We start from the raw sequence: 26,958 nt of genomic DNA, 5'->3' as shown, positions 1-26,958 counted from the left end.
GGTGTAAAACGGGAGCCACAGCAAGCCACCCAGGGATGTGTCCTCCGCTGAGCACACAGAAAGTGGCCCAGGCAAAGCCTAAAGGGGAAGATGTGTCCCTGAGAACACGAAAGGAGGAGCAATATCAGAGACATCTGTTGGCTCTTGGTGCCCATGTGCCAACCATCATTTAGGGTGCAGGGTATAGATGCTGGTAGCATGTAAGTGGGCTCAGCTACTCATTGGGGCTGGAGTTTGGTTCACTAGTATGCACACAGTCTGCAGATGCTTTTCAAAGTATCCTCAGATCTGTTCTCTTTAACCTGCGAGGAGTTTGGTGGGATGACTACCAGAATTAACCAGCTTCATAAGCAATTCACTTCTCTTTTTAAAAGTCAACAGAGCTCAGAGAAACGTTTTACTACACGCAAAGGCTGGCTTTGACATCTATAGAAGGAGGGGGGAAAGTAGCTGTCATAAGTAGATCTTTGCTTTTCTAAAAGTTGAACAGAGCTCAGCGGATAGGCCTGAAAATTTGCACCGCACTTCGCAAACGTGCTGATGCACGGACACACACGCACACATGCACACACAGAAATCCGCCCATAATGCCAACACATGCTTCCCTCATTCAGAATAACCTCCTTCCCTGAAGGGCCACGTGCATAAAGTGCCAGTACAGAACGGCTCATGTAACTGAATTTTAAACTCCTGAAAATAGCAGCTTAGATTGGAAGTGCTGACATAGGCTTAGTGACAGCAGTGCCAATTTAACAGTTGTATGCACTATGGAGTGTTCTTGCAACATTCCTCATCTGAAAGACAATCTGTGCGTGGTATAGACTAGTATGGTGGAAAAAAAAAAGAAATAGGAAAAAAAAAACCTGTGGTCTTGGCTGACAAACTCTGTCAACCAATGCAATCTGTGCTCCTGATGTTTACTGCTTGAAGCTAAAGAGGATATTTAGCCAAATTTCAATTCCTGCTACAAATAAAGCTCAATTTGTGTGTGTGTGTATGCGTGTATGAGGGAGATGATTGCTCATTTAAATGACAACTTTATATATGATAATTACAGTCATTAATGAAGACACACTTACTTTACCATAGATTATGAGGATAAAAGAAGATCGCCCAAGAATCACGTTCTGCTATAGACTAGAGTCAATAAGAAAATTAGTCCAAATACTATCCGGAAAATTGTTCTTAAATACTGCCCTAAAGGTTAAAGGAACAATGGGTGTAAAGGCAAGGGAAGAAATTTCAAAAACACACTAGAGGTCACTGTTGCTACTTGAGCAAAAGCTTTTTCTGCTTCCTTTAGTTTAAGACACTAAAGAGCAAACATCTCAGGAGGAAAAAAAAAGTACTTCAGTTTCTATATATTTCAAAACATGTACAGTTTGACATCCTAAAAAAATAAGCAATATATTGATACGGAATGGATGGTCGTGTTACGATTGTGGAAACAGCATGTGCTGTATGTATGAAGAACTTGGAGTAGTAGTACAATGCAGCTCTATTTTGTGCAGCATCTTTCATACAAATGGCATCCCCAAACACTTTATAGCTTGTAGTATTAAATAATACAGCTTTAAATTACACAGATAAATAATCAGTGGGAGAGAAATTAAATGTTATGGGCAAGGGACAAAAGAAATGTTCTATATCTGAAAGCTGTGCAAAGGCATAAATTACAAATCAGAGCCAAAGATAAATGAAGGAGCCAAACAATTAAGTCTTGTAATGCAGGAGAAAATACCTCAGTCTTCCCAAATTATTCATGAGCTGGGTATAAAAAAGGAAGCAATCGTTTTATATCATAAATATAGTCCTATGCCTAAATGTATTTATAAATATATGTCTGTGTGTGTAATGTGCATGCCTCTGTATATATATTTATATCTGCAGCAGAAATCCCTGTGAATGCCCAAGGGTGTAGACACTCACTATAAATGCAGGACTAGATGGTGGCATGTTGCATTTGTTACAGCCTTCAGCAATTAAAAGGGGCTGATTTTAGAGGAACGCTTTTACTCCTTGATGTGGTAAATAAAAATGTATGCTTCGTGTAATGGGAGCATTACCATGGACTTGGAAAGCAGGTGAAATGTTCTTGCAGAATGCAGGTCGTCTTCTCTGAGATGCTGGACACCTCTTAAATGCCATCGCATTTCAGCAGGCAACCAGTTTCTCTAACAGCTGGAGGAATTATGCTACCAGTGTAAATAACAACAGTAATGAGTGGTGAAAATGAGAAGGCAGATGGATTGTCTGGTGTTGAAGGACATCCCTTTTTGTTCCATCTTTGAGCTCTAACTATCCCCTCATCTTTCAGAAATGGCGCTGGTATTGGATATGGGTTAAGGAGGTTACCCAGTGGTAGTTGGTTTATCTGATGAGTCCCTTACCTGCTAATGTCATTGCGATCAGAACTTCCAGCTCCCTGAGAACAGTACAAGAGCTTGAGATATTTTTTCAGCTTTACCACAGGTAGTCTTTCTGAAACCCTGCAGATTTTACCTCCCTACCTCTGTTTTCCCTGCAATCAAAGAACTCAAGAATTACAATCTCAAATAATGCTGTCATTTTTAGTGATAAGGCATATCTTTTGCAGGCTGTCTGCTGTCTTCCTGCCCCTTTTGTCTGTATGTCTGGGATTTTCAGATACCTGGCAGCCCACTCGGCTGCTGTACTGACTAGCTGCAGGGTGCCTGGACAGTTGGCCCCAGACACGCAGATGGAAACCCTATCTCCTGTGCGTTGGTGTCCTGGCATCGCTCTGCTCCAGGGTCTTCAAACGTTGCCAGCTCAGGATTATCCCAAAAATACAACAGAGAATTAAAGAACTAACAAAGTAGCAGCAAGAATTTATATTCATGTATTTCTGTATATATACAATATCAATTTATAGATTTACTACAAGTCAGGGCCATGTTAAAGCCTCAGGCTGTTCTGTCTTTCTTTTTTTTTTTTTTTTTCTGAGCCAGTTTCTTCTTAAAGCATTAGGTATGGCCACATCTTTTCATGTGACTCCACCCAGACCTGCAGTGCGTTATATTTAGACATCTAAAGCACTCCCTGGTTCCAAAGCAGCTTTATTATTACAAAGTGGAGGTGTCTTTGGGTGAGGATACATTGGCTGAGTGACACTGGGCCAACACGGTCAGTTTTCCACGACGGTATTTGTGTGGCTGTGATTTTTCCCTTGGACATCTTCGGACTGAGAAATGTTCTTCATTCCGTACAAAGCCATGCTAATGTGTGAAGCTTGTGGGGGGCGTGAAACTGGGCAATTCATCCAGAAATGGTACATAGGAATTTGGACATTCAGAGGTAGTCTTGGATGCCCAGTCGGAGGCACATTATAGGGATCTCACTGCCCAAACAGTGAAAGCATCTTATGGAAAACCTGTGGCTGTGAACTTAAACTGTCTGTGGCCTGGGAGCTAGGAGGGAAGGAGGGAATGAATAACTTCCAAAGGCTGGCAGAAAAGTTCAGTTCTCTGCTCTTGATTTGTCTATTCACACTGTTCTTCACTGACATTTTTGCATTGCTCTTTGACTCTGTAACACCTGGCCTGGAGTCGTTTTATTTGGCCTTCACCTGGATGCACCTCTTCTCATCAAAGCCAGTAGGGAAGAGGGTATCAGTAAGGGAGAAAAAACACACTGCAAGAGGAGCCCTTCCTGGTTTAGGACAAGAATGAGAGATTTTGCAGAGTAAGAAAGGCTCAGTGGATGGTCCTGCCCTTTTCTTGCTAAGAGAAAACACAGGCCAAAGGCTAAGATGTTTTGCCATTAGCTTTCATGCCCAGTTTATCTTCTCCAAGGTTAGCAGCAAAGCTGTGTCCTTCCCTCCTTTCAAGCCTTCCCTTCAAATTCCACTCACCCTGCAGTGACTCTTACAGATGGAGAGAGAAAATCCTGTATCCTCTCTCCTATCTATCATTCATCTTCTTAGATGTCTGTATTTCAGCTGTGGGCGCCTTCTCCTCTTGTGTCTAAACCAAGACCAGGATACTGTGGTTGCCCATGAATTGCAGCTCGCTTTGGGAATCAGCTGGTGAACAACTGGTGAATTTCCAGCCCAGCCACCAAGCTGGGCAGGTAATTTCCTGATCCTGCGTTCTCTCCTATCCTCCTTTAGTGCTGTAAATTCCTTAGAACAGGGAATATCTGTTGCTCTGTGAACACACAGCACCTAGCGTAATGGCTGCTAGTCATTACTGCAGTGCATATTGTAAATAAGTGGAAGATGATTTGGCATTTTCAAGGACTAGAGCATTTATTTCCTTGCCAGCCTTTATTCCATGGCCTTTTCTCTTTGTCTATTCAGAGATCACTTTCTCTGAGAGAAAGCAGAGTTGTACTTTCTCTTTGATGCACACAATGAGAATGTGAAAACTGGAGCTACTGCCTCTGTATTATTGAGAAACAATAAAAACGTGTCCTGTTATCTAGCAATCGCTGTATGTGAGAGACAGGGGCAGGAAAGAAGAGAACCGTGTTGCGCGCCGTTCCTGAACAAATATTAGCTCTTCAGGGTACTGTATTATCACAAAGCACTTCAGAAATCCAAATTATTATAACAGTCTGTACCAAACTCACTCAGTTGCTTCCCTATCACACAGGCTCAGCTGCTAATGTTATTTTAATCAAAGATTTGATCAACGATATTAGGCAGATAGTTAGCAGAAGAAATTTAACACGTATGCATCTCGCTGGGGAGGAGATCATTATTTTTAAATCTGCATTTAGTTTACCCAGGGTGGTTTCTTTGGAGATGAGCACCTCAGCCAAAGCGCAACGTGCCTTATCGCCTGGTCAGCAGGAGCAGCAGTCCCTGCACCCAGAAGCTCGCCTCAGAGTCGAGGTTTGCCTGAGACCTCGGGCTTTTCAGGTTGAGGTTTTTGGAGGAAAACAGCTGCCGTCGGTTTTAACATTTGGAGGTGAAAGAGCTTGCAGCTTCGCAACTTCAGGTCTCGCTGCTGGACAAAGCCTATTTCTCTGGCAGTTGGATTCGTAGGGTACCTCTTCTTATTAGGCTTTTCAGTAAGCCCAGGTAATGGAAAATTACGCTTTGGTGGTAAGAAACACGTGCTCGAACCTCCTCCTCCCAAGCAGGACAGCCCAGCCAAATAATCCTGCCTCCCAGGGACGTTAGGGGGGGCGAGAAGCTTGGGCAGGCCCCGGGGCAGCTGCGGAGGGGCGAGCCCAGGTACGGCAGGCAGCAGTTCTCCTGCCCTGCCCCTCAGTCCCCCTTTCCCTCTGGGAAGAGCTCCCACAGGCTGGTGCCGCGGGCTAGGCCAAGCCAGCGGGCTGTGGGCAGCCGGGGGAGAAGCTTGGGGTCAGCACAGTGCCCTCACGTCCAAGAGGCTGGTCCCGAATCCTCTTAACAGAGCCAGAACGTGATGGCCCAAGGCGTTTCACTGATGTCGAATGTAAATCCCTATTAAAAAGAAGCGTTCTCTGGTCTGCACCAGGCCATCCATTCTGGTACTTTCATTCCGTATTTCTTTTTATTGCTGAAAGAAGAAGTAGATTGATGGCAGGAGGAGTCCCAGCAGAAGGAGCAGACAGGGCTTTTAAGGCAGGGCTGGGGAAGGGATGGCGGAAGGGGTAGCACAGGCCGACGTTGTTGCCAGAGAAAGTTGTGTTTATACCATTTCTGTGTGAAAATCCCTAACCCTAACCCAGGTCAGCATCGCTCAGCCAAATTAACTCCATTTGGACGAGTGGAGCCGAGGATTACCTGTCAGGCCTAGCATTTCGTAACCTCGTGCCACATTTTAAAAGCCTCTGGGCGACGGTGGTGAATCCGTGCAGATGAGGGGGTGGATGGGAGAGCTGCAGCCAGGGCTCCTCTTGCACTGAAGTGCCGGGATGGAAAGGTTTGAACAATGCCTGTTTGTTCAGAGCTCTCTCCCGGCTAGTCCGCCCCGGACTTGTTGTTGCCTTTTAGAGAAATACGGTCACGATTCTTTATGGTCTTGAATTAATATACAATCTTGCTAGACAAGTGAATGTTCGCTATTTGCACCGCTGTCAACACATGATGTTTAGTGAGATTCCTGTGATGATTTCTAAAGCCTCAGGCACTGGAGTCACATGAATATGGACTCATCCCTAGCTTCTTGTAAAGAAAAAAATCACACGAAAAAAATAGAAAAACTAAAAAAAACCAAAACAACAAACAACCATAAACAAAAGCTTTGATCTACATGAGTGCAGAAGACAAGGACAAAAGTGCGGTGCCAATTGGCCTGTTAAAAACAATACATGAGAAACGAAAATAAACAATTTATTTATAAAAACCTCAGTCTTTAAACTTGTCTCATGCCAGAGAGAGGAGGCTGACGTGGTCGCATGGAGAGGATCAAAGCACAGTGAAGGCACGGCTGTTGGGAAGGCTTGGGTTATCTAAGTTTCTTCTGGGCAGTCACTTGTGGGTATTTGAGCTCTGGTTAACGTGTAGGACTGAGGCTGTCCACACAACCTGTGCAGGCGGGTACACATCACAGAATTGGGTGCAACCTCAAAAGCTCCTATTTTAAGTAAAGAATTCCTTAGCTGCTGGACTCCTGGTGGCCGCAAGAAACCAATGAGAGAGACTGGGAATGGACCACATCCTCCGAAGGTATGCAGAAGCCTAGTGTTTAAGGCATTCCCAAGTCAGTACGTGTTTAAGGTTGATAAAGAAAGAGGGGCTTAAAATGTGGGGTATGCGTATGCAGAGTATCACATAGGGTGTGGACAGGAAGGAGAAGGTCATATCCTTGTCCTTTCTTGTACACAGCTTATTTTTTTCTGTTAACTTTTGAAAATGGAGATGTTACATTACATTTTGAGTCAGATGAAACTTTCTATTACCCTTCTAGGAAAGTGTTTTGGATTTGGAGGGAGGAGGAGGAGGAAGGAAGAATGTTTTGGATCAACTTAAGCAGATTTTATTTTTCCATTTCAGCCACTGAACCGAAAAAAAAAAAATAAAAATCAATGATTAGTACTGCCCTAATCTGGAGATGTATGTTTTAGGGATCACATTATGCTGAATATGTGCATTACATACGCAAAGTAAAAATCCATGCCATTATTGTGCCTGTTCAGTAGCCACTTTTCAAATTGAAATATCTCAGCCATTTTAAATGACGTTTTTATTTTTGCAAAGATGCTAAAAGCAATTAGAGGGCAATATTGACTGTTCACTTGCCAAATTCTACTGTTCCAATGAAAGCTGCTTTTGAGTTACTGTACACAAGTGCAAAAAGCATCCCAAATCATTTTACATACATTACAAGCAAAAACAAAAAGAAATCACCATTTAAAAGAGAAGAAAAAGCCATTTATAAAAGAAATGCTGGCTCCCAAGTTGAAACCATGTGTCAGCCTAGAGCAATCTGTTAAACTTGAGTTATGAACCCCTGGAAAAAAATAGTTGTTTGCAGTGCAGATGCCGAGACTCACAATTAAAGCAGAGGCATTGTGAGGAGAGGTTGCATGGTGATGTTCTGCATAGGGAAAGATCTCAAAATACCAAAATACCTTAGGTGGGAGAGGCGATACATTTGTATCTCCTCTGTCAGTAGCATTTGTTATTTTAGCTGTCTTTGTCTTAACAAAAGAGAGAAGATATGAAAGTCTTGCCTGTGACCGTGTGCAAATGACCAGGGTGGATTGTAATTTTTAAGAATCCTGATAAACCCATCTTTCCAGAATTGAAGACTACCTCCAGTTCACCTGGAGGGCTATTAACTTGTGCCCAGCATGAATTTATGCCACAGGATCCTTCTTAGAGAGTTGAGTAAAGGCATAGATAAATCATCTACAAACTTTTCTGAGGAGCTGAAGCACAAGGTGTTGTTCACATCCAGAGAAAAGTGTTGGCATCCCATTGCAAGGAGGCTTTCGACTTGAGTGGTAGGTAGTTATGCGGGCTGACCTGGCAGGAGATTGCAGCAGATGCCACCATCCCTTGGGTTTTGTTCCCTACTCCTGCCTTGTCCATGTGGTGTAAAGGGCTGCTGCCTTTGGAGTCCAGTTCTCTGGCTATAAGCTGTTCTACAATCAGTTGAGTTACGTGGTTGCGTTGAGTCGTAGGCTCTACTCAGCTATCTGCCATTAATTTATCTTTGGGCTGTGAGCCAACATCTGTCTTCCCTGCCTCAAGGCTTGATTCTCATTAATACTGAGGCCTCTTTACACCTTCTTGGCAGTGAAGAACGGCCTTGCAGCAGAATTTTATTTACACCCGTTTGGTGGCCCCTTTTCACTTCTGACACACTTTTCCTCCTTCCCAATGTATGCCCTGAAGAACTTGCGAGAGTTTTGCTCTTGGATCTGTGTTCTCAATACTGTGTTGTCTGCCTTCACGCATGGAAAACAGGGACCTTATCTGTCAGAAATGAATGAGTTTTTATCATAATGGTCCAAGCAAATGTCGTGATTCAGAGTGTAAGAGGATCAGCAGCATGGCTGAGTTGCACAATAAGTCTGTATAAACAGAAGTCAGGATGTGAGGAGGAGGAATGGCTTCCTTTCCTTTCAAGGAAAAGGTTACCCTAGAATCAAACCAGAGTTAAAATTTCCAAATCAGGGGGAATTCCCCATGTTTTACAGGGACAAGTCATGTAACTACAAATTTCTCCTCTCTTCTGTCTCTTTTCCTCCTCCACCTTAGGAGAGCTGTTTTTTTTCTTTTTTTTTCTCCCTCCGCCCCCCCCACCCCCCGCCCTTTTTTTTTTTTCTGGGACATCCCAAACAGAATTGATATATCTCTGATATTTTTCAGTGTCTGAGAAAACAATTTTCTCCTTTGTTTCAGAATAACGATTGAGTGCCACACTATGCACCTTTGAGGTATGAGACAGGGTAACCCCATTAAGAATTGAGCCACAGCCATGCAGAAAAGGAACGGTGGTTATTTTAGTGTAGTTAACCAAGGATGATGGTTAGTAGGCTGCACTGAGCCATTGTTCATGGGAACATAGTCTTTATTTATAAATTATAAGTAAAGATCTGCTAACTGCCCAACTGAGGACACTTACTTGTCTCTGCACTTCAGTCCAACTGCAATAAATACAGATCAAATGTTCACTATCCATATAATAACAAAGATCTGATCCAAAGCACATTTTTGTTTCTACAGGGCTACCTTAGATCACGTCGTCTTTTAGTATGTTATATATGGATGTGTTGTTATTTAAAGGAAAATAAGGGACAGAGCTGAAAACAACTGTCATTGCCAGTTGGAGCTCTTGATGCAACTGGAGACACTGTCTGAAAAGTAACACCTTAGCCAACACCTATTAATATACTTTTTGCAGAATTTACAGTGCCATTTATTTTACATGGCTTTATAGTGTCTTCAGTTAGCTATTAATGTTTTGAAATAATTAAAATGGAAAATTTAAGAAAGCCTACTGTCAGGGATTTAAAATAATGCGCAAAGCTTCTACTGACTTCAGTGGAAATTATAGGTGCTCTTTGGCTCTGGGAGCACAGCATTTGTATTTTGCTAGGTAATCATAAAAAAAACACATTGCATAGAGCTTCGTGCCAGATTTCCCATTATGCTACAGGAATGTCCCAATTGCAAAATGAAGAGCTCAGAAACCAGGGAGCAACGTGGTGTGTGTGGCGATGGGGCCGGCCTAACCTTTACACCTCTCCCTTCCAAAAATGCGTTTTGACTTGATCTTTTATTACCTAACCATTTACTGCTTTTACACAGAGTCCGTGCCTAATTGAGAGCACCAGATGGATGGTGTATAGCCAAAAAAGCAGTTTGTTCAACAGTCCTTTCGCACGCTTGCCACTGAGTACAGCTTTAATTTATTATATGTCATTCATATCTGTGTAAAATCAGTCGTGGCTTTTTTCTTTTCTTCAATAAACTTCCCCCCAGTGCCCATTTTTGCAGGATCTGAGCGTATCAAAATCATTGAAGATTTTCTCTTCTGACCCAGCCCTGGCAGTATGCTTGTTCCCAAATTCTCGTGCATGGACTTAGGCACTTAATTTTAAGCAAAAAAATCTCCTTCTGCATATATTCTGTGCAGGAATGTTGGTGCCTTTGGAGAGAAAGTGAGAGTAGGCAATAATTAAGGCTCGAAGTGGAGCCTGTAGCAATCTGCCTCTCCCCCATTAGCCTAGGGCTGTAAGGGACATTTGGGGACAAGAATTTACTGGAGTCACAAAGAACCCCAAATACCTAGGAGTGCATTAAGACATTATCTCAGGGAACTTAGCCACTCCAGGAGCAAATTCTACTATCCCAAGGTGTCCTTCATCACTCGTGTCCTGGAGCTTGTTGTGCTCGGAAACTCCGGTAGCAGCAGGGAGGCAGCGTGTGCTCCCTGGGCTGCCTCAGTGCCAAGGCAGCAGGTCCAGCTGCCTTCCTCGTTGGTTTGCCTCAAGGCTTTGAATCAAATCAAAAGCAACCTGTGTCCTGTCGAACGGCAAAACTCTGGGACAGGACTTCTCCACCGCACCCACAAAGTCAGCTTTTTCTCGCTGGACGTACCTTCCTCCATCTTTGCAAGTCACACTGCAGCATCCCTAGGCTTCAGTCACCGTGTAAATGCAAGGCAGAAGCAGAGATCCTCTCAGTGCTATTTAATATATCCGTACTCCTCTTCCATCTCTCTTACTTGATAACTTACGAAGCAAAATCGTGCAGGAATTGAAAAAAAAATAAATCTGTAGACTTGTTGTTCCACTACTCCTGGGTGCTGAAGCAAGTTTCTCTAGAGACTGTTTTGCTCTGGGTGGAACCTGTCTCGTGTCATTTTAGATGCTAGAGAAGTAGATGGCTGGCTCAGCCCATCATTTGAACACTGTATCTGGTCAGTGGTGAGAAATGCACTCAGCTCACAGCTGATTTGGCCTTTTTTAGACACCTACCATAGCGAGGGATGATATATATGCCCTTGGAGTACTTATTTCTCTCTACTTGCTATAGAGAGAGCCCAGATGACTGGCTCGGAGCTGGATGCCTGCAGCCGAGCATCTAAAATTGGGGTGGGCTCCTATTATTCCTGACTTCGGGGTGTGTCTGTCATATTTTTGGGCCCCTGCTCACCAGAGCACCAGGGCACATGCCTTGCTTCAAAGCGGCGCTTCCAGGCTTTGCTGCAGGGAGGTGGCGTTGAGCGCCCGCCTCTGTGCCAGCCTGAAGTAGCTCCTTAGTGCGCTTTTTATGGGGGATTTACAAAGAATAGCAGAAAATATTCCACTGTCTCCAGCTGTGTGTGAGACAGCAGAAAATTCAGTGCAGATCCATTCAGCTGGACCAGACTCGCAGTAGCGGTAATAAAAATGGGATACCTAAAGTTCGCTTTTTCAAAAGGTGCGTGCGGGTCCTCATCTCCATGGCAGGGAGGGTCTGTTTCTGTCACAGCTGCTGCAGCTTTCATTTGTCTTTGACCACTTTTAAAAATCCTTTTTGCACCATCAAATCTAACTCTATTACAGCAAGGCATTTTTTACAACTTCAGGGGAATTTCCTACAGAAGTTCCCTACTGTCAGCTATTGCCATCAGCAATGACACCCATAAATAAGAGAAGGTATGGAAAAAAGATGAGCGTTTTCTTTGCAAAGAGTATCATGGCTTTTTAAGTGCAAAAGAAATGGAGGCTTTTCGTGCTTTTGGGTTTCGAAAATGCCTTTAGTTAAACTGGACAATGTATTTGTTTTTTCTGGAACAAATCTTCCACGTTTCACCTAGAAAGGGGAAAAAGCCTTAGCTTTAGCTTCTGTATAAATATTTGCACAAAGTTAATTCTAGAGTTTGTGTGTGATCATCTTTAATTGCTTTAAATAATCATAATGAAGAAAAGAACCACTGACTTTTTACAAGAAGAACTGCATGCAATTATGTATGAAGTTTGAAACAGTGGCTTAAATGTACGAAGTTAGTTGAAATACGGAAGGGATGGATTTGGCTCTACAAGTTTGAAATGAAACAGAGCTGTTTCTGGAAAGCCATTACGAGCGTCAGTTTGGAAACCGGCTATCTCTGCACCTGCTGAAGAACTGCATTAAGACCAGTTTCCACTGCACTCTCCTTTGGCTCTATGAATATGAACGGCAGTAACAAATTTGGGGCTTCAGAAGACCCTATGGACAGGAAAGCGGGGCAGGGCAAAGTTGTGCTGACGCGAAACAAAAGGAGGAAAGAGTAGAGCAGCTGAGAAGGGGCCCGCTGTGTGTTTGCAGGGTTTTGAAAACTTGCTGCAGGTTGTGGGCTGATGTGAAAATTTCACAAAGTGAGCTCAGAAAGCAAAGGCTGCCATTTATGCAAGCTGTAATAATGGTGGACAACCAGTTGCTGCACACCGTGCATTCCTCCAGGAGCTGAGCCGTACGGAGCAGTTGCACCAAGCACTACTCGGGTGCAGTGTTGCACCTGGTTTTAACCCTGCTTATTTCTTCTTCTCCACCTTTAGGGCTAGGCAATGGCTGTTCTCTGCATGGATTAAGTAGGTATAAGCATTTACTAGGCTGTGACTGTTTGCTTTTACAAAATTGTGTTTTAGTTTAGTACCTTTGTTTTCTTGGTACTCTTGAAAGAGTCAAGAGCTGCTTAGGGTGAATATCACCCCTTTCTGCTGCTCCCACACTGACGTCCACACAAATACCAAAGGAAAGGTGTCCAAGCCCTCGAGCTGAAGGTAGCTCTGAATTTAAGGAGCGTCCCCCACCCTAACTGCAAGCTGACCGAAAGTCTTGTGTCTGAGCGAAAGTCTTGTGTCTGAGCAACTCCAGGCCTTCTGGCGTTTGAAAACTCAACTCAGATCTGATATTTGGCCTGGCGTCGTAATGAAAATGGAAAATTGCATTTTGAGCCTCGGCCTTCCTGAGGAGCAGCCTGTGCCAAAGCCAAGGCGCTGGAGATAAAAACAAGGATTTGCAGGACACCGTGTCCCATGGCAGGCAGAGGTCAGCGGGAGTTTGAAGCCAAGCGGGACTGGCCCCTCTGGCTGGAAACTTTGCTTTTGCCTCTGAGCTGCGCGGCCACTGCAGTTTGAGACGCACACAGGTGTGTGGTGGGGAGCGAGCCATTCGTTTCACTCCAAAGAGGATATTTGTGACCAGGGAAATGGCGGATTTCTATGTGCTCGCATTCCTTGTTTCCTTCTCTAGCAAAAAAGGGACCTTCAGAATGCCAAAATCTTGTCTTAATATTTCACGGAAGCAAGTATTTTATAAACGCACGTTGCAAATGGCAGTATAAATTCTCCACTGTGGAAAATTGCTATCTGGTTTGAAACTAGGCAGGATAAATAGAACTATAAAAGGTTACCTGGAGTAAACAGATAGGGTTTCCAAAATGTACCACATGAGATAGATTGGAGCTCATAGTAATCTATTTTCCATGCTTAACATACGCTCAGCATCAGCTGAACTCTGTAACTGAGCTGCCATCTGTATCAATCCTGTTCCTAGATGTCACGGCCCTGTTAATGAAATCTGGAAGTGAAATTGTAAATGGATTCAGTGAATGGTAGATGTCAGCCATTGCGTGATGGGCAATCATCAATCATCCGCTGTCAGTTATTTCTGTCTCAGTGAGTAAGCCTTTATTTAAAGCATAAAGTAAGAATGTTGCCAGACCACAGGAACAAGCCCTGAGCTGTTTGCAGGTGCTGCTATTCACAACTGCCAATTAAACCCCTGACATTTCCATAATGGCCAAGAGGCAAAGCATATGCACTTGATATAAACATTTTTGTAAAAATTAATCTCAGTTTATCAATACTTCACTTTTTTTTTTTTCTTTTCCAGGGCTATGTACAACATCCTACTTGGCCTATTGTTTGTTTGCTGTAGAAAGAGAGAAATATGAGTTGGAAAGCGGCCAGGGCGTTCATTTCCCCAGGATATACAGTAGATTCCAGTGGCTCATTTCAACCCTTAACTGGGGAGGGAAAGCGCAGTCGGGAGGAATCCCACCTTTGGAAAATGTCGTGTGTGTGCCCGTTGCCTCCCCAGCTTCGCTCTGTACCCTGGCCCTTAGCTGGGTGGAAACGTAACGCTTCATCTGGCAAATGCTGCCCCTGAAGGTACCCAGCCCAGTGGGGTTCTTGGCCCCTCTAAATAATTGCCTCATCTGGATGTTCCTACAGATCTCTGGGTGCATTACTGCTGCCTGGTCCTTCTTGTTTCCCCTCTACCACCTGAAAAATAAATAAATAAATAAAAATGCAAGCGCCTTTTAATATATGCATTCTTTTCTTTGAGGCAGCAAAAAAAAAAAAAAAAATTGTCAACTCAACTTATTAAAGGCATTCATCAGTACCTGCTGCAAAATTATGTATATATTTCATAAAATTGCCAGTGACGAGCTAGCTTTTTGTGTGTGTGTGAGAGAAAATATTTTCATGGAAAAAAAATTATATATTTCTACAGAAAAATAAACTGCCTAGCATTGCCACCTGACATTTATAGTTTGGAGGACATAAAACTTTTCTGAGGTCCCTTTATTTTTTACTCTCAGCTGTTTATAGTTCTGCAGGGGTACACTGATCTATAAGTAAATACAGAAAAAGAAAGGGCTGCATTCACATTTTCAAGGAGCACATGCTGATTGCTCTACCCCATTTTGCTGCAAAGTCCAGACGGAGCCGAACACTAAGGGAGAAACTGGATAGCACTGGGGCATTTTGAAGTTGTCTTCTTCACTCTCCATGGGACTGATTAAGATCACCTAAGTCAAACAACGATTTGAAGTGTATTTTCACGTATTGTGCTACCTGGTTGTAAAATTATGCACTATTGGATGAAATTAATTTCTGAAACCTGTAGGCTTCTGTTAACATGATATATTGGGAATTGGTGTTAGAGGTCTTGCTGGCATGTGTGTATTAAATTGGATGTGATTTTTTGCCAGATAGCTGTGCTGGTAGAAGTGCTAATTGTCAGGTGCACATATACTGGTGCAGCTTTTATTAGCATCACTTATTTTATTTCACCTAACTGAAATAAGCCATCCTGCCTTAAGCACTTCCCTGGCAGTGGAAGTGTGTCTATATTGAGAAGTTTTCTACCCAGCAGTGTATTTGAAAGTGTTAAGTATAGATTGATCTTTGTTCAATTTGCCATTTCCTTTGTCCATGTAGGTTCCTTGTGAAATTCCACATTGCTCCAGATTTCAGGGACAGCTGTTGCTTCATGTACCCAGGACCTGTTTCAAATTCAGTTAATGGAGGTAATTTTCTGACTTGTTTCTTAATTTTTAAAGCATTTTTTCCATTCAAAACCATTCAGTATGTTTAAGATCCACAGAAAAAAAAAGTCTTTAGGCATTAGAAAAGAATGTTACAACCTAAGTCATGCTGCTCTGGATTAGGTCTTTTTAGAACTCGAAAGACCAAACTAGCTGAGTTACCCAGGATAGATCAACTAATCCCAGTTGTTTCTTTGTGGCTGTAAAGTAATCTTGGGGGCTTGGGATGCCTACGTGTTCATTATCAGCCAAGATGACAGTCTAATCTATGGACATTCATTTGAGCAGAAATAACTGCTGAATTGGGTGAGGTCATGCTGCAGTGCTACCACATCAGCCTCAGCCTCTCTACACTGAGCTAAAAGGCAAAGATAAGGGTAACTAACCCACGTCAGGCTCAGTTCCTGCACTCTTGTAGATGTTACAACAATAATAATAATAATATTGTTCCGAGTATGTCCACATGACAATGTAGAAATACCCAAGCTAGCTGTAAACGAACTATTGTGGATACTGGACGCAGTCTAGATGAGACAGCAGAGAACACTGAGAGGACTAATTTACCCTGCTTTTTGGCAGTGTTAGCTCCATATGGGCTAATTTATCCTGCCAGAAAGCAGGCTCATTTATGGCTAGCTCATTTATAGCCAGCCTGAGTACCTCTTCCCTATACTGGAATTTGCAATGTAGACGTACTTTCTATTAAGCTGACAAGTGTGTGATTGTAGTAAGTAAAAATATGGAGGTTGGGATTTTGAAGGCACCAAAGGGCTTCCTTCTAGGGCGGTTTAAGAGGTTACCACCTACAGCAATCTGCTTTGCAACTTCCGCTGAAGCTAACTTTCCCCATGCCCGCATGGGCATGTGGGATCTTGTGGCCACTTCTTGAGTTTACAGCACAGTATCTTAGCTTAAATCATTGAAGAGGATGTGCCTGCATTAAGAAGCTAAACGATGAACTGAATCAGAACAGATGTGTCTGTGGGTATTGCAGTAACAGGGCAGGCAGCTTGGGTGATAATGCTCAATGTTGTTCTTAGAGAGCCCAAACAGAACTGGGCACCAGGTCCTGTGAAAATTACTGCAATTTCTGCTTCAGAGTGCAATAGGAGTTGGGTGTCTCATTCTCCACAAATTCCTTGAAAAGAGCTGTCAGCAAGATCTGTCTTTTTAGGACTGCATAGATCCAAACATTGCTCTCTGGTCGCCTACTGTAAAGTCTGATTAGGTCCATGATCCAGTAAAGAAGCCGAAGCACAAACTTAACTTTCCAGCATGACCAAGTGAGATTTCTAAGGTGCTTAAAGCTAAACATATTTTTTAATGAAGGTTTGTTTGTTCAAGCTCTACCTCCATTTACTTCAGGGTAGTTAATACGTGTTAACACTTCTGGTGCAAAGGGAAACTAGCCTTTAGAGCAGGATTTGGCTTTCAGGGAAGAAAATGGATACCGGCAGCAGTTCTTACTTCTGCCGATGCAGTCACGTACGATGTGCTCCCGGCTTGTCTCTTGCTTCCCTGCCTCTTGGGCTGCCCAGCTATGATCTAGTATGCTGACCTTACAAGCCAAGTAATGACTTTCATGCTGCTGAATCCCATCAGGAACTTCATGTCTCTTGTGGTCGTCTTCATCCATGGCTAACTTGTATTATCATTGGCACGCTTAAAATTGTGATGTTATGTTTCAAATGTTTTTAAAGCTGAAACACACAAGCTCTTTTATTTCTCTTCTGCCTAGTAGGATTATTTCAGCTCCACACATGCAAAACCTCATATTATGCAAGAAATTAATCATATCAGGGTAAAGTAGCTACTGAAAAATTGCCAAACACCATAAACATTGGTCAAAATGCAGGCCAACCATTTGCACAGCAAGTAATTGAAGCTAGAGGTTCATTGGAGCGACGCGTAACTTTTCATTATGAATTAGAAAGCTTTTCAAACATAAAATGATATCTGAGAAGACTGCACTACCTAAAAGGTTTCAGTAAACACTGAAAAAAAGTGCTAAAATATGCTGGAGAGATCAATCATGCTTTATGGTTACTTGCTCCACGTAGTTTCGCACACATTCTCTGATAAACAATGTCCCACATGCTCTGCCCAGACCCATTATTTTCTTCAGCACCAAAGCATCAAGGGCCAGATCCTCATTTGGTTTAAGTCAGCAGAGCTCTGCTGAGGTTGACTGCTTGCCGTTGATTTATGCCAGCTGAAGATCTGGCCTGAAGAGTGACAAAAATGTAATTTTATGTTTTATTTATGGGTGTAAAACAATAGTCCTAAAGGGAGCAGATGTTCCATGTCGAGGGAGGAGGTTTATGAAATGCAATTCCAGACACAAAAGCTAATCTCTGTGGTCAGGGAAGGCATGAGGCCTGTTTTACATGATGAACTTTAATTGAAATCTTGCTCTTTTGTGTTCATTTATTTCTTCTATTTGGGAGCCGACAAGCATCGTTTAAATTACTTACCAGCTGCCAGACACCTTAAAGAGCAATAAACAGTTGACTTAAACACCTGGAGAAGGTTGGACAATCTTCGCTTGTCCTCCCAGTACCTGCTGAAGTGGTATTAATGTGGTATCACATATTTTTAATTAAGTGGTCACTTTGCTGAAGAAATTTCCATCTGTTTCAGATGGAGCTGTGGAGAAAAAGATCATTCAGTTTTATGGAGGGTTTTGCAATTGTATGTCTGTTTTTTCCAGTTTGGAATGAAAACCAAAGCATTTTGAAATTCTCTAAAAAAGAGAAGGGAGCGTCTGCTTCTAAGGCTCAGGCCCCAGACCTCTTATTGTCCCCAGTGCCGAAACTATTCTCTTTGTGGACTATCTTCCCTCTGTAGATCCCAGAGTAGGAGTTCCTTGGCTGCTCTGAACCACTTGCCAAAAATCGAAGTAAGGAATCTGAGAGAAAATCAGTGGTAGCAGCCTGTTTGCAGGGATGTCGCGGCTTTTGAAGTACCTCTTCATCATGTTTTCTTTCAATGAGCTGACATTTTTGTGTCCCGCACCACCACACCTCTCTAAAAAGGAGAGTGCATTCATTGATGTGCCTTCACCTTGTTTTTCTGTGGCAGAGGCACATAACATGGTGAGGTCTGAGCTCTTCAGAGACATAAAGCAGCAATCAGCAGAGCAACACTGATTCACATCAGATGAATTTTGGACCGAAAAGTATAAGGATGAGATTTTGTGCCTGACCTTCCGTGTCCCTCCCCACACCCATGAGGTCAAGTACAGTGCATGGAGAGCTGGAGAACAAGCTGACCTTATCAGAGGCTAGTAGTGACATCTGAATCGCAGCTTCAGATAAAGAGGACAAGTAGAGCCAAACTGGAAGTGGATATTCTCATTTTCTATTAAGAGTAAAAGAGTGAAACAAAAATACAGGCTGAGGAAGGCTGGGTATGAAGAACAGCATGGATTAGGAGCTAACTTTATCTCAGTTTCGTTGGAAATCCCAAATGTAATGTGTGATTTTGTTCTGAGGCAGGATAAGTATAAGAAGTTAGAAATTCTCTATGAACCAAAATTAGAAAAAGAAACCAAAGGCTGAAAATTGGATTGCAGGCAACACTGAAATATCTCATTCATGTTTCAGCATAATTTTTTGTTAATTCATTTTAGAGATCGGGTGCATCTTCATTGTAATACTTTTCAGCACAACAGCAGCAACGACCACAACTTTCCATTCTCAAAATTTCAAAACGGGAGCTTCCAAAGTTATAAAAATGCTTGATTTTTGTCCACCTCCCTGAATAAGAAGTTAGCCCAGTAAGTTTTGCAGAACAGTTTAATTTTGTTAGGTATGTCATTTGTTCCCTCTGAAAGCCTCTCAGACGGACGTTTCCAGGCGCACATTTCCAAGGGCCTGATTCACGTCACGTAGCGGGAGTTGTCTTTGGGTGCAGTCTTCGCAGCCACCCCAGTCACTCTAGACTTCCTTTAAGCCTCCCCAAACTATTTTTTTTTTAAACTGAAAGTTAGTCTAAGGTGACTAACGCCAAGGATCAAGTGAATCCTACCCAAATATTCTTGTTCCTGGGGATAGCTACTGTGTTACACTGTGGTGAAGCAGTTCACATCTCCATACACCATATGCAGGCAAACGAGAGAAATGTTTACGTATTGAAGTAACAGAAGAGTAATAAAATGCTCAAAAATTTGGAAGGACTTAGTTGGCAGGAAATATGAACGCACCTAACCAAGTACAAACGCGGAGTGCAGGAGGAATACGTTAGATCCTTGCTTATCACTCAAAATGTGAAAACAACTTAAGGGGAATAAAAATTAAGGCTTTCCAGGGGAGCCTAGGAAAGAGGTTGGGTTGTGATAAAGGGGGAAATAATTTTCTTATCAGATGATCTGTTTAGTCTGGGGAGTAGTTTTCAGGAGAAGCAGTAGCCTCAGAGTTTGAGTCATTTCATACCAGAGCTTGGAAATGCACAATAGAGATCCCTCCTGTCTAGGCAGAGAATGAAAAAATAGGGTCTACTGATCTTATCCAGCCCTCACTTCATTCAGCAGGAATCTTTTCCACTGACTCAAGCAGGATTTGGATCAGACCCTTTTTTACCTCCTATGTTGATGACTGTCTGAAAAGACTTAGCAAAAGACACAAACTAGAGCCCAAGTATGGCACTAAAAATGGCTTTTTTGGGCTGCTGTAAGGAAAAATGCAACTCTCAGAAAATTGTGAAGAAGGCGGCTGGCAAATCAGAGGGACTGTTTTATAGCTGGGAGCTGAGTCAAGCTCCAAAATGTATTTACAGAATTAAATGACATTAAGCTAGGGTGTTGCTAATTCCCTTAAAACCATAAGGAAACACTTCTCAAACAGCAGCTAGAAGGGCAGCGTCATTGCTTGGCAGGTCTTGCTTTTGCCACAGCAGGGGGATAGCTCTGTATATCCAGCTTATTTTATTTATGTGCCCAGCATTTGAGAGTGGTTTTGTTGTGGGTAAGAAAACATAGCTCCATTTTACATCTAACTCGGAAGAAAACAATAATAAGAGAAGTGGGGTAACATTTTTATATATGCCTGAGTGATTCCCTTTGCCTGTTTTCAACCTACCTAACGGCAAACCTCACTTCAGCCTACGCTGGTCTAATTAATTTGACAGGACTGGAAACTTGCTCTTCCTGTTCACACTTATTATTCATCTCTTCAGAATGCCCTGTAGGGAGCACGAAGCACAATAAAGCAGTATTTACCAAATCCCTCAATGCTAAATACACCTTTTAAGCTGACTCTGCACAATGCCAGCAGTGAGAAGATCTGACTAAAGGGCAGCCAAAGAAAAACAACATTTTCCAGAGCATCGTCTCCTTACACATGGCTAGCAAGTCTTAGGCAAGGAAACTATGTCTTTTTGCCCCCCTTCAAATTCTGCAGTAGGCTCTGGGGATCCCAGCTTACTCCTACTGTATCCGAAACCTTGGCTGTAGCCAAAGCAAATGACAGAGTGATCATACTCAATAAGATATGATGTTAGTTCACAGGAGCCACTGAGTAATTTCATACAGGCGTATCTTTTAACCTTTCATCACCCAAATTAGAAACATCATAACACAACATAAAACACATCTGAAAAATCCATTGGAGACAGGAACTCAGAAACATGTACAGTAGAAATAAGCGTTTTGAGAATTAGAAAGTGTTTTGAGAAAACACTGAAATTGAATGTTAGGTTTCCTTCTTTAAAATTCTCACTGCAGAAAGGGACCTTTTGCAAACACATGAGGTGATTAAGGAATTTAAAAAGTGAAACACGCTTATTTGCACACACTAGGGGAGAAACTCAGACATTTCATATTTTAAAAGTGAAGGATCTATGAAAGAGATTTTCAGCAGCAAGTTACCAGTTGGGTCCTCAACTGTAATCACCAGCTCCCTTTGCACCTTTATGCCTCTGTAAATCTCACCTTACATGAAGTTAAAGGTTAAGTTTTCAAAGTACCCGAGAAAATTTCTACACAGCATAGGGCAGCACTGCACAAATATACCCACATCAGCCCTAAATGAACTGACTAAATACCAAAAAGGATGGAATCACAGCAGTAGTGCAGTTTTTCCAGCTTTTTGCTCTTAACCTCCAAGCGTTGCTTTGGGTGGCGTTCAGCCAGAGTTAGATGCCACAGTATGCAAGTCACTTTTGCAAATGGGCCCTAGAGCCAGTTTTCAAAGATGTGTAAAGAAAAGGATAGGCATTCAGCGGGATTTTTCACGGCACCTGTGAAAATGGAAAATGAGTAACTGCATAGGTGTTTTGGAAATGAAGTACTAAAACTTTCGAAAAATCTGAGAATTAGATTCCCGACCTGCTTCTGAAAAATTTATGTTGAGTCATTTTTCCTAGATCCTGAACCTCTTTATTATTCATGTTGGAGAGCAGCAAATCCCAACATGTTTTACGAAGGAGCACGTACACGTACATGCACAGGCTTCCTTACTCTCTTGAGTCTTTATTCTCCATTTATGCACTTGTTGACCTGTGGAAAACATAATCCTTCCTCCTTTCTCAGTCACCGAGATCTTACACTGATAGGACGTTGTTCATCTCCATAGAGGTATTTGGGATTTAGAGAAGCATGCTTTCCTGGCCATGATGCAAAACATAATGAAGACAAACAGGAGACTCCCGCCAGTTCAGCTCGGTTATATATCAGACTGTAATAAAGAGAGGAATTGGGCTCATTGAATTTTAGATAGAATAACAGCTCAACTCCTTCAGGCATAACTCCTCTCTGTGTTGCCGTAGAGGAAAACCCACTCTCGTCAAACTGAATCTGGAATAAAACCTTGGATAATTGGGAGTAGAAAGGGTCCATTGGCTTCAAGGGGAACTACTGCATGAAAAAAAGGTGTTCTGGCGTTGGCCTTTGCTGTGTTACATGAGAAAGATGGTTCTTGAAACTAATTAATCCTTGAAAAGATCAGCTGACCCATCTCATTGTTAGCAATACATTTTTAATTATTCATTTTAGTCAAGCATCATTTGAACACAAGTCAATTTGCAATTTCATTAGAGTACAGAAAAGGCCTGGGGTCTATTCCTGGTAAAAAGGAAAAAATCTCTGGCAAAATTTCATAAAGGATGTTAATCCTCTAATTAATTTTATGTATCAAGCAAGAATTAATGTGTCCTGCTATTTAAGCAGAAGTCATCTTGCCAAGAAGTGCATTTTGTCATACCTTCCCCTCCAGGAAAACCTCTTTACAAGCTTTGTGGCAAAATACCCTGGCAGCTAATGACTAGCTTTGAAGCAACATTCACAGACCATTTGCTTTGATGACATTTGGAGCTTTCGTCTCCCCCCCTCCTCATTCCAAAGTCTATTGTAAGTGTAGTGCTCTCACTGCACTGCCTTTGAAAACTAATCAATAAAGTAAGATTTGTCAGGTTGCATCTGAGGAGTATCACATCTTTTAACTCCTTTCTTGGTTGAGTTGCTGTACACATTTTTAAACTAAACCTTATGAACAGATTGGAGTGTGTTATACTTACCATATTCACAGGCACGCAAGTGTGACGCGTTTCTTTTTCTCCCTTGTATTAACTTCAAAAGCTCCAAACCTATGTCAGTTAACCTTCCATAAAACTGACATTATATGGTCATCGTACATAATCAGATGATGGATTACATGTCAAAAAGTCACAAACAGGGAATGTTTACCCCTGTTACAACTATGAGAATTACCGTATTGCAAAAATGGAAAAAAGTGACTTCACCCCATGCCGAAGAACTCCAAAGAAAACACACCCATGTTAGCAAATACTGAAACGAATCACCCGATTCTGATTAGTTCACCAGCATTGGTATAAATCCGAGAGCAAGGCAATCTGTACGTACGGCGATGGATGGGAGATCAGAATATGGGCCACAGTTTCATCTTTATTGTACTTTGGACTTTGCTTAATCAATCAATGCTAAAATCTTTAGGTCTGATTTCTCATTTCAATGGCTTTGTGTAATGTGTTTCAACCGTACCTCATCTAATTTAATAAGATGCAAGCTAAGGAAGTACTTAAGTTACTTATCAAGGGTTTCAGATGACACATTATTATTGTACTCAAAAGTCAATATTTGCTAATCATGTTAGTACAGGAACTGATCCAGGGCTACAATTCTTGAATTGCAGAGGCATTTAAGATTAATTAAACCTATCTCCTTCTCACTCGACACATACACACATCACAGCCCCCCTTCTGGAATGGACGAATCAGTGTCTCCACAAGGAAGACCCGTCTAGGCCATGGCTTTAGGATGAAAAGCTATTAAGTTTCTCAGCCTTCTCCCTCCACCTTTGGTCCAGTCGGTCAGTCAATGCCTGATTTCAGGCATTGCGGTGGCTCGTGCTCAGCATCTCAGGGTTGTGCCCTTTGTCTTTGACACCGGAGTGATAGCAAACCGGTCAACTGCAGCTGAAATCGGGGGAGAGCTGCATGCTGAGCCGAAGTCGGGCCGATGTGTGTCTAGTGTGGGGCAGGCTGAGAAAGCCTGAGAAAGCCCGATAGCTCATTTCATTTTGGTTGGGGTTGCTCATGTAACAGGCTTGTGTGTTAAGGTACAGAGGTGTTGAGCAAGCCTTACTCCACACAGTGGCAGAAGAGCAGTGAGTTGATACTGTATTATGCTTCCTTACTTTTCTTTTACATAATGGGAACAGTTAAAAATAGGATCTGTGTTTTTCTTTCTCCGTTTTAAAGCTGTTGATGAACTTGGCATGTATAGGCTGAAAGATTTAGTGCATTTCCTAGGGCTAGGTACAGCGTGAGCAGGTGATGTGCAAGCTTCCACATGCAGGGCTGCCAATGCACTTTCAGGCTGGATTTGCAGCCCTTCTGCTCTGCCAGGCTCGGTCTCCTCCGAGCATACTGTCAGCTGCTCAGGGACGATGTCTGCCTGTGTACATGCGCACAGAATAAGCGGCGTGGTGACTTCCTGATAGGATCATATATTTATTCAGAACCTGACTTAGAATGAGATACAGATTTGCCTTGAAGCAGGAGTCTCCTGAGGGGCTGAAATGTGGCTTACCTGCTACCCGTCATATATTACTGTCATTTGTATACTATTGTGGTTTTCCTTTACTCCTTTAAGCCATTATTACACCGGTCTAAACAGTGTAGATGAAATATTTAGATGAAAATAATGGAGCAGAGTGGGGAATCAAGCTCAGTCACGTTAGGCGAGATTCTGGTCTACATAGCACTGGGGTGAAACACAACAGCGAGGCTATCTCCACTGGATTAGTCCAGATTTACACTCGTAAATGGGATGGTAGAACTGGAAATCACAGGTCTGATTTACTGTAGAGTTACTGCTTAAGTTGGGGTAATGTAGAGGCTTATAAAATGGGAAGAGTTCTCTGTTGTCAGGATGTTGAATTGAGTTGTGTATTGAACCATACAGGGGTTTGCATGGGTTTTGATCTAGACATGTCAAATATCAGTGTGCAAATTAAAAAAAAAAAAAAAGGTAACTATTCTAGGTACTGCAGTATCCAGTCTGCTTACATCTCCGACCAACCCAGAGATTAAGTAAAATCCTCACATGCCTATTTGACAAAATCAAAATGACACATTCTGGTTAATATTCCAGTTACTGTTGAACTATTAATTTGAAGGTGCTAATAGTGGCTGTCACCTAAGTCCAGCTTCGGAAAGCCTCAAAGCAGTAATCTAGTATCCTCAAGTCATTTTTTGGTATTCAGTCAATTTAAAGTAAAGGACAATTTACCCTTTAAATGTGTTTTTTTTTTTTTTTGTCATTTTTTTTAAACATACTAATTGATTCATTTGGACCTGTCACACACAGATTGAGTTACTAATTCCTTTTATTTATTTATTTTCCCTTAAATCAATAACGATGCTGTTTTTAGCGTCCTTTCAGAATGGTAAAAATCTCAGCTATTTCTGTGTGCATCTCTCTCTTTGCCTCGGCTGATTGTTAGGACAGGGAATGTCACACTTACCTTTACTGGTTTATGCAAACTCACTGTGATAAACTTAGCTCATCTCCCAGCGGAGCGAGTATCCGTGTCACGAATGTCACCTTTGAAACTGGCACTAATTGGCATTCATGTTGGAAGTCTCAGCGGAATGGCCATAGACACAAGGTGAAATTTTGGCTCTGTTGAAGGCAAGAGGAGTTTTGTCATTGACTTTAATAGGGTCAGGGCTTCTTCCAGAGACTGAGCTGCCTCTCATGCAGATGTTCATACTGGGCTGGGAGCTTCAAACCCTCTGTGTTTGCTCATGACTAATAAAATGTGTTTTGTTGCTAACTTTCGTCCTTCCTGTGCCAGGATCAAGTCCTCTATTCTTAAAAGAATGAGTGAATAAGCCCAGACACGACCTCCAGCTTCTCCCTGTACATTCTTCCCCAAACCCCTTCTCTCTTCTTTCTATTTTCCAGACCCACTGCAAGTTCTCTGTCTTTGGTTGTCTGTCAGTTCTTCTTCTGTTCTTGTCTATTTTTATCCACTCTTGTTTTCTAGACCCTCCGCCTTCAAGCATGCTGTTGCTCCTTTGTCTTGAAGAACAAAATTCCTTTAATTCAGTCTGCCTTTTTCACAGCCCACTGATTTCCTCATGCCCTTCATCCCCAGATTCTCAGACGTTCCTGTTTATTCCCACTACCTTAAATACCTTATCTTTTCTTTGCTGCCTCTCATTTATAATAAAGTGGCTTCTCAAGCTGCTGTACTATATGAGGGCAATCTTTGCCCTTCTTTTTCGTCTTCTCTCCCTCGCAACATTTGGCTTCTGTACTTCTCTTTTTCTCCTTCCTGATTTTGCTGTGAAGATGCACTCTCACTGACAGCTCCTTGATTTTTTTTGTGCCTCCCTTTGCCACTTGCTCACCCCTCTGCCCTCGCAGAGGTATCCATGTGAGAATCCCCAATGCACTTGGCCTTCTGTCTCTCTCTGTGTCTGCCAGTAATGCTCTTGTCCAGGCTTTCATAACCATCTGCTGCTGCACATCCCGCTGCCACTTCAGTAATGACTTGAATTCCTAAGGTTAGTTATTTACCACTTCTTCCTGATTTTCAGCTCTCCATCTCCTTTAGCAGTTCTGTTGCACTTGCCATCTCCTGGGTTGTCTCCTAGATGATACTTTCTTCCATCTTGCTGTCCCTTCTCCTGCCATTGGTTTTCTTCTCCGTCACAATGGCCATCATGATTTTTTCATCATTAACAAGCTGAAAGTTATGATCATCTCAGTTCTTGATGGACGATGTCTGCAAGTTGTCCCCACTTCCTCCCTCCCATGGGAGCTACTGCTTGCCAGTGCCACCTTGTCTCCACCAGCCAGCAATATCCTTGATGTTCTACTGCCTGCTAGATCTAATTCAAGCTATTAAAAAACCCTGTGAAATCTATTGCTTGAAGTTCTGTTCTTGGTTATCTTCCACTCCATTTAGCTGACTGCTTCTCCCGTTCTTCTCTTTCACAGGTTTCCTCCGTCCCCTTTTTCCTCTCTTCGCACTTTCTTCTGGGCCACTCCATAGAAACAGAAGGATTTTTTGGTGTCATCCAAGAGCAATCTTTTCTTTTGCTTCTGCAATCTTTCATTAAAACTCACCTCTCGACTCTGGTATCATGAGCTTCAGGTCAGACCAGTGTATTCTGTGTTCTGCAAAGGACTTTTTTTTGTGTCACGGTCATGAAGTAGCTTGGACAAGGTCTAGAGCTGAAGGATGTAAGTGCCAAGAGCTAAAGAAAAAGGAATGGAAGG

General features: G+C 42.4%; 1 long non-coding RNA gene across 1 annotated transcript in view; it reads left to right on the top strand.

Annotated features, from left to right (window-relative positions):
- The window catches only part of LOC106044706 (uncharacterized), a 445,326-nt gene that overhangs the window by 130,060 nt on the left and 288,308 nt on the right, over nt 1-26,958 (top strand). The window contains exon 2 of the long non-coding RNA XR_010830788.1: nt 15,103-15,191. This is a non-coding gene — a long non-coding RNA (uncharacterized lncRNA). The remainder of the gene's footprint in view (nt 1-15,102; nt 15,192-26,958) is intronic.

This window comes from Anser cygnoides, chromosome 3 (assembly GCF_040182565.1).
Source record: "Anser cygnoides isolate HZ-2024a breed goose chromosome 3, Taihu_goose_T2T_genome, whole genome shotgun sequence".
Taxonomy (NCBI): domain Eukaryota; kingdom Metazoa; phylum Chordata; class Aves; order Anseriformes; family Anatidae; genus Anser; species Anser cygnoides.
Note: the sequence above shows the minus strand (reverse complement) of the source record. Positions and strands in the feature narration are given on the sequence as shown.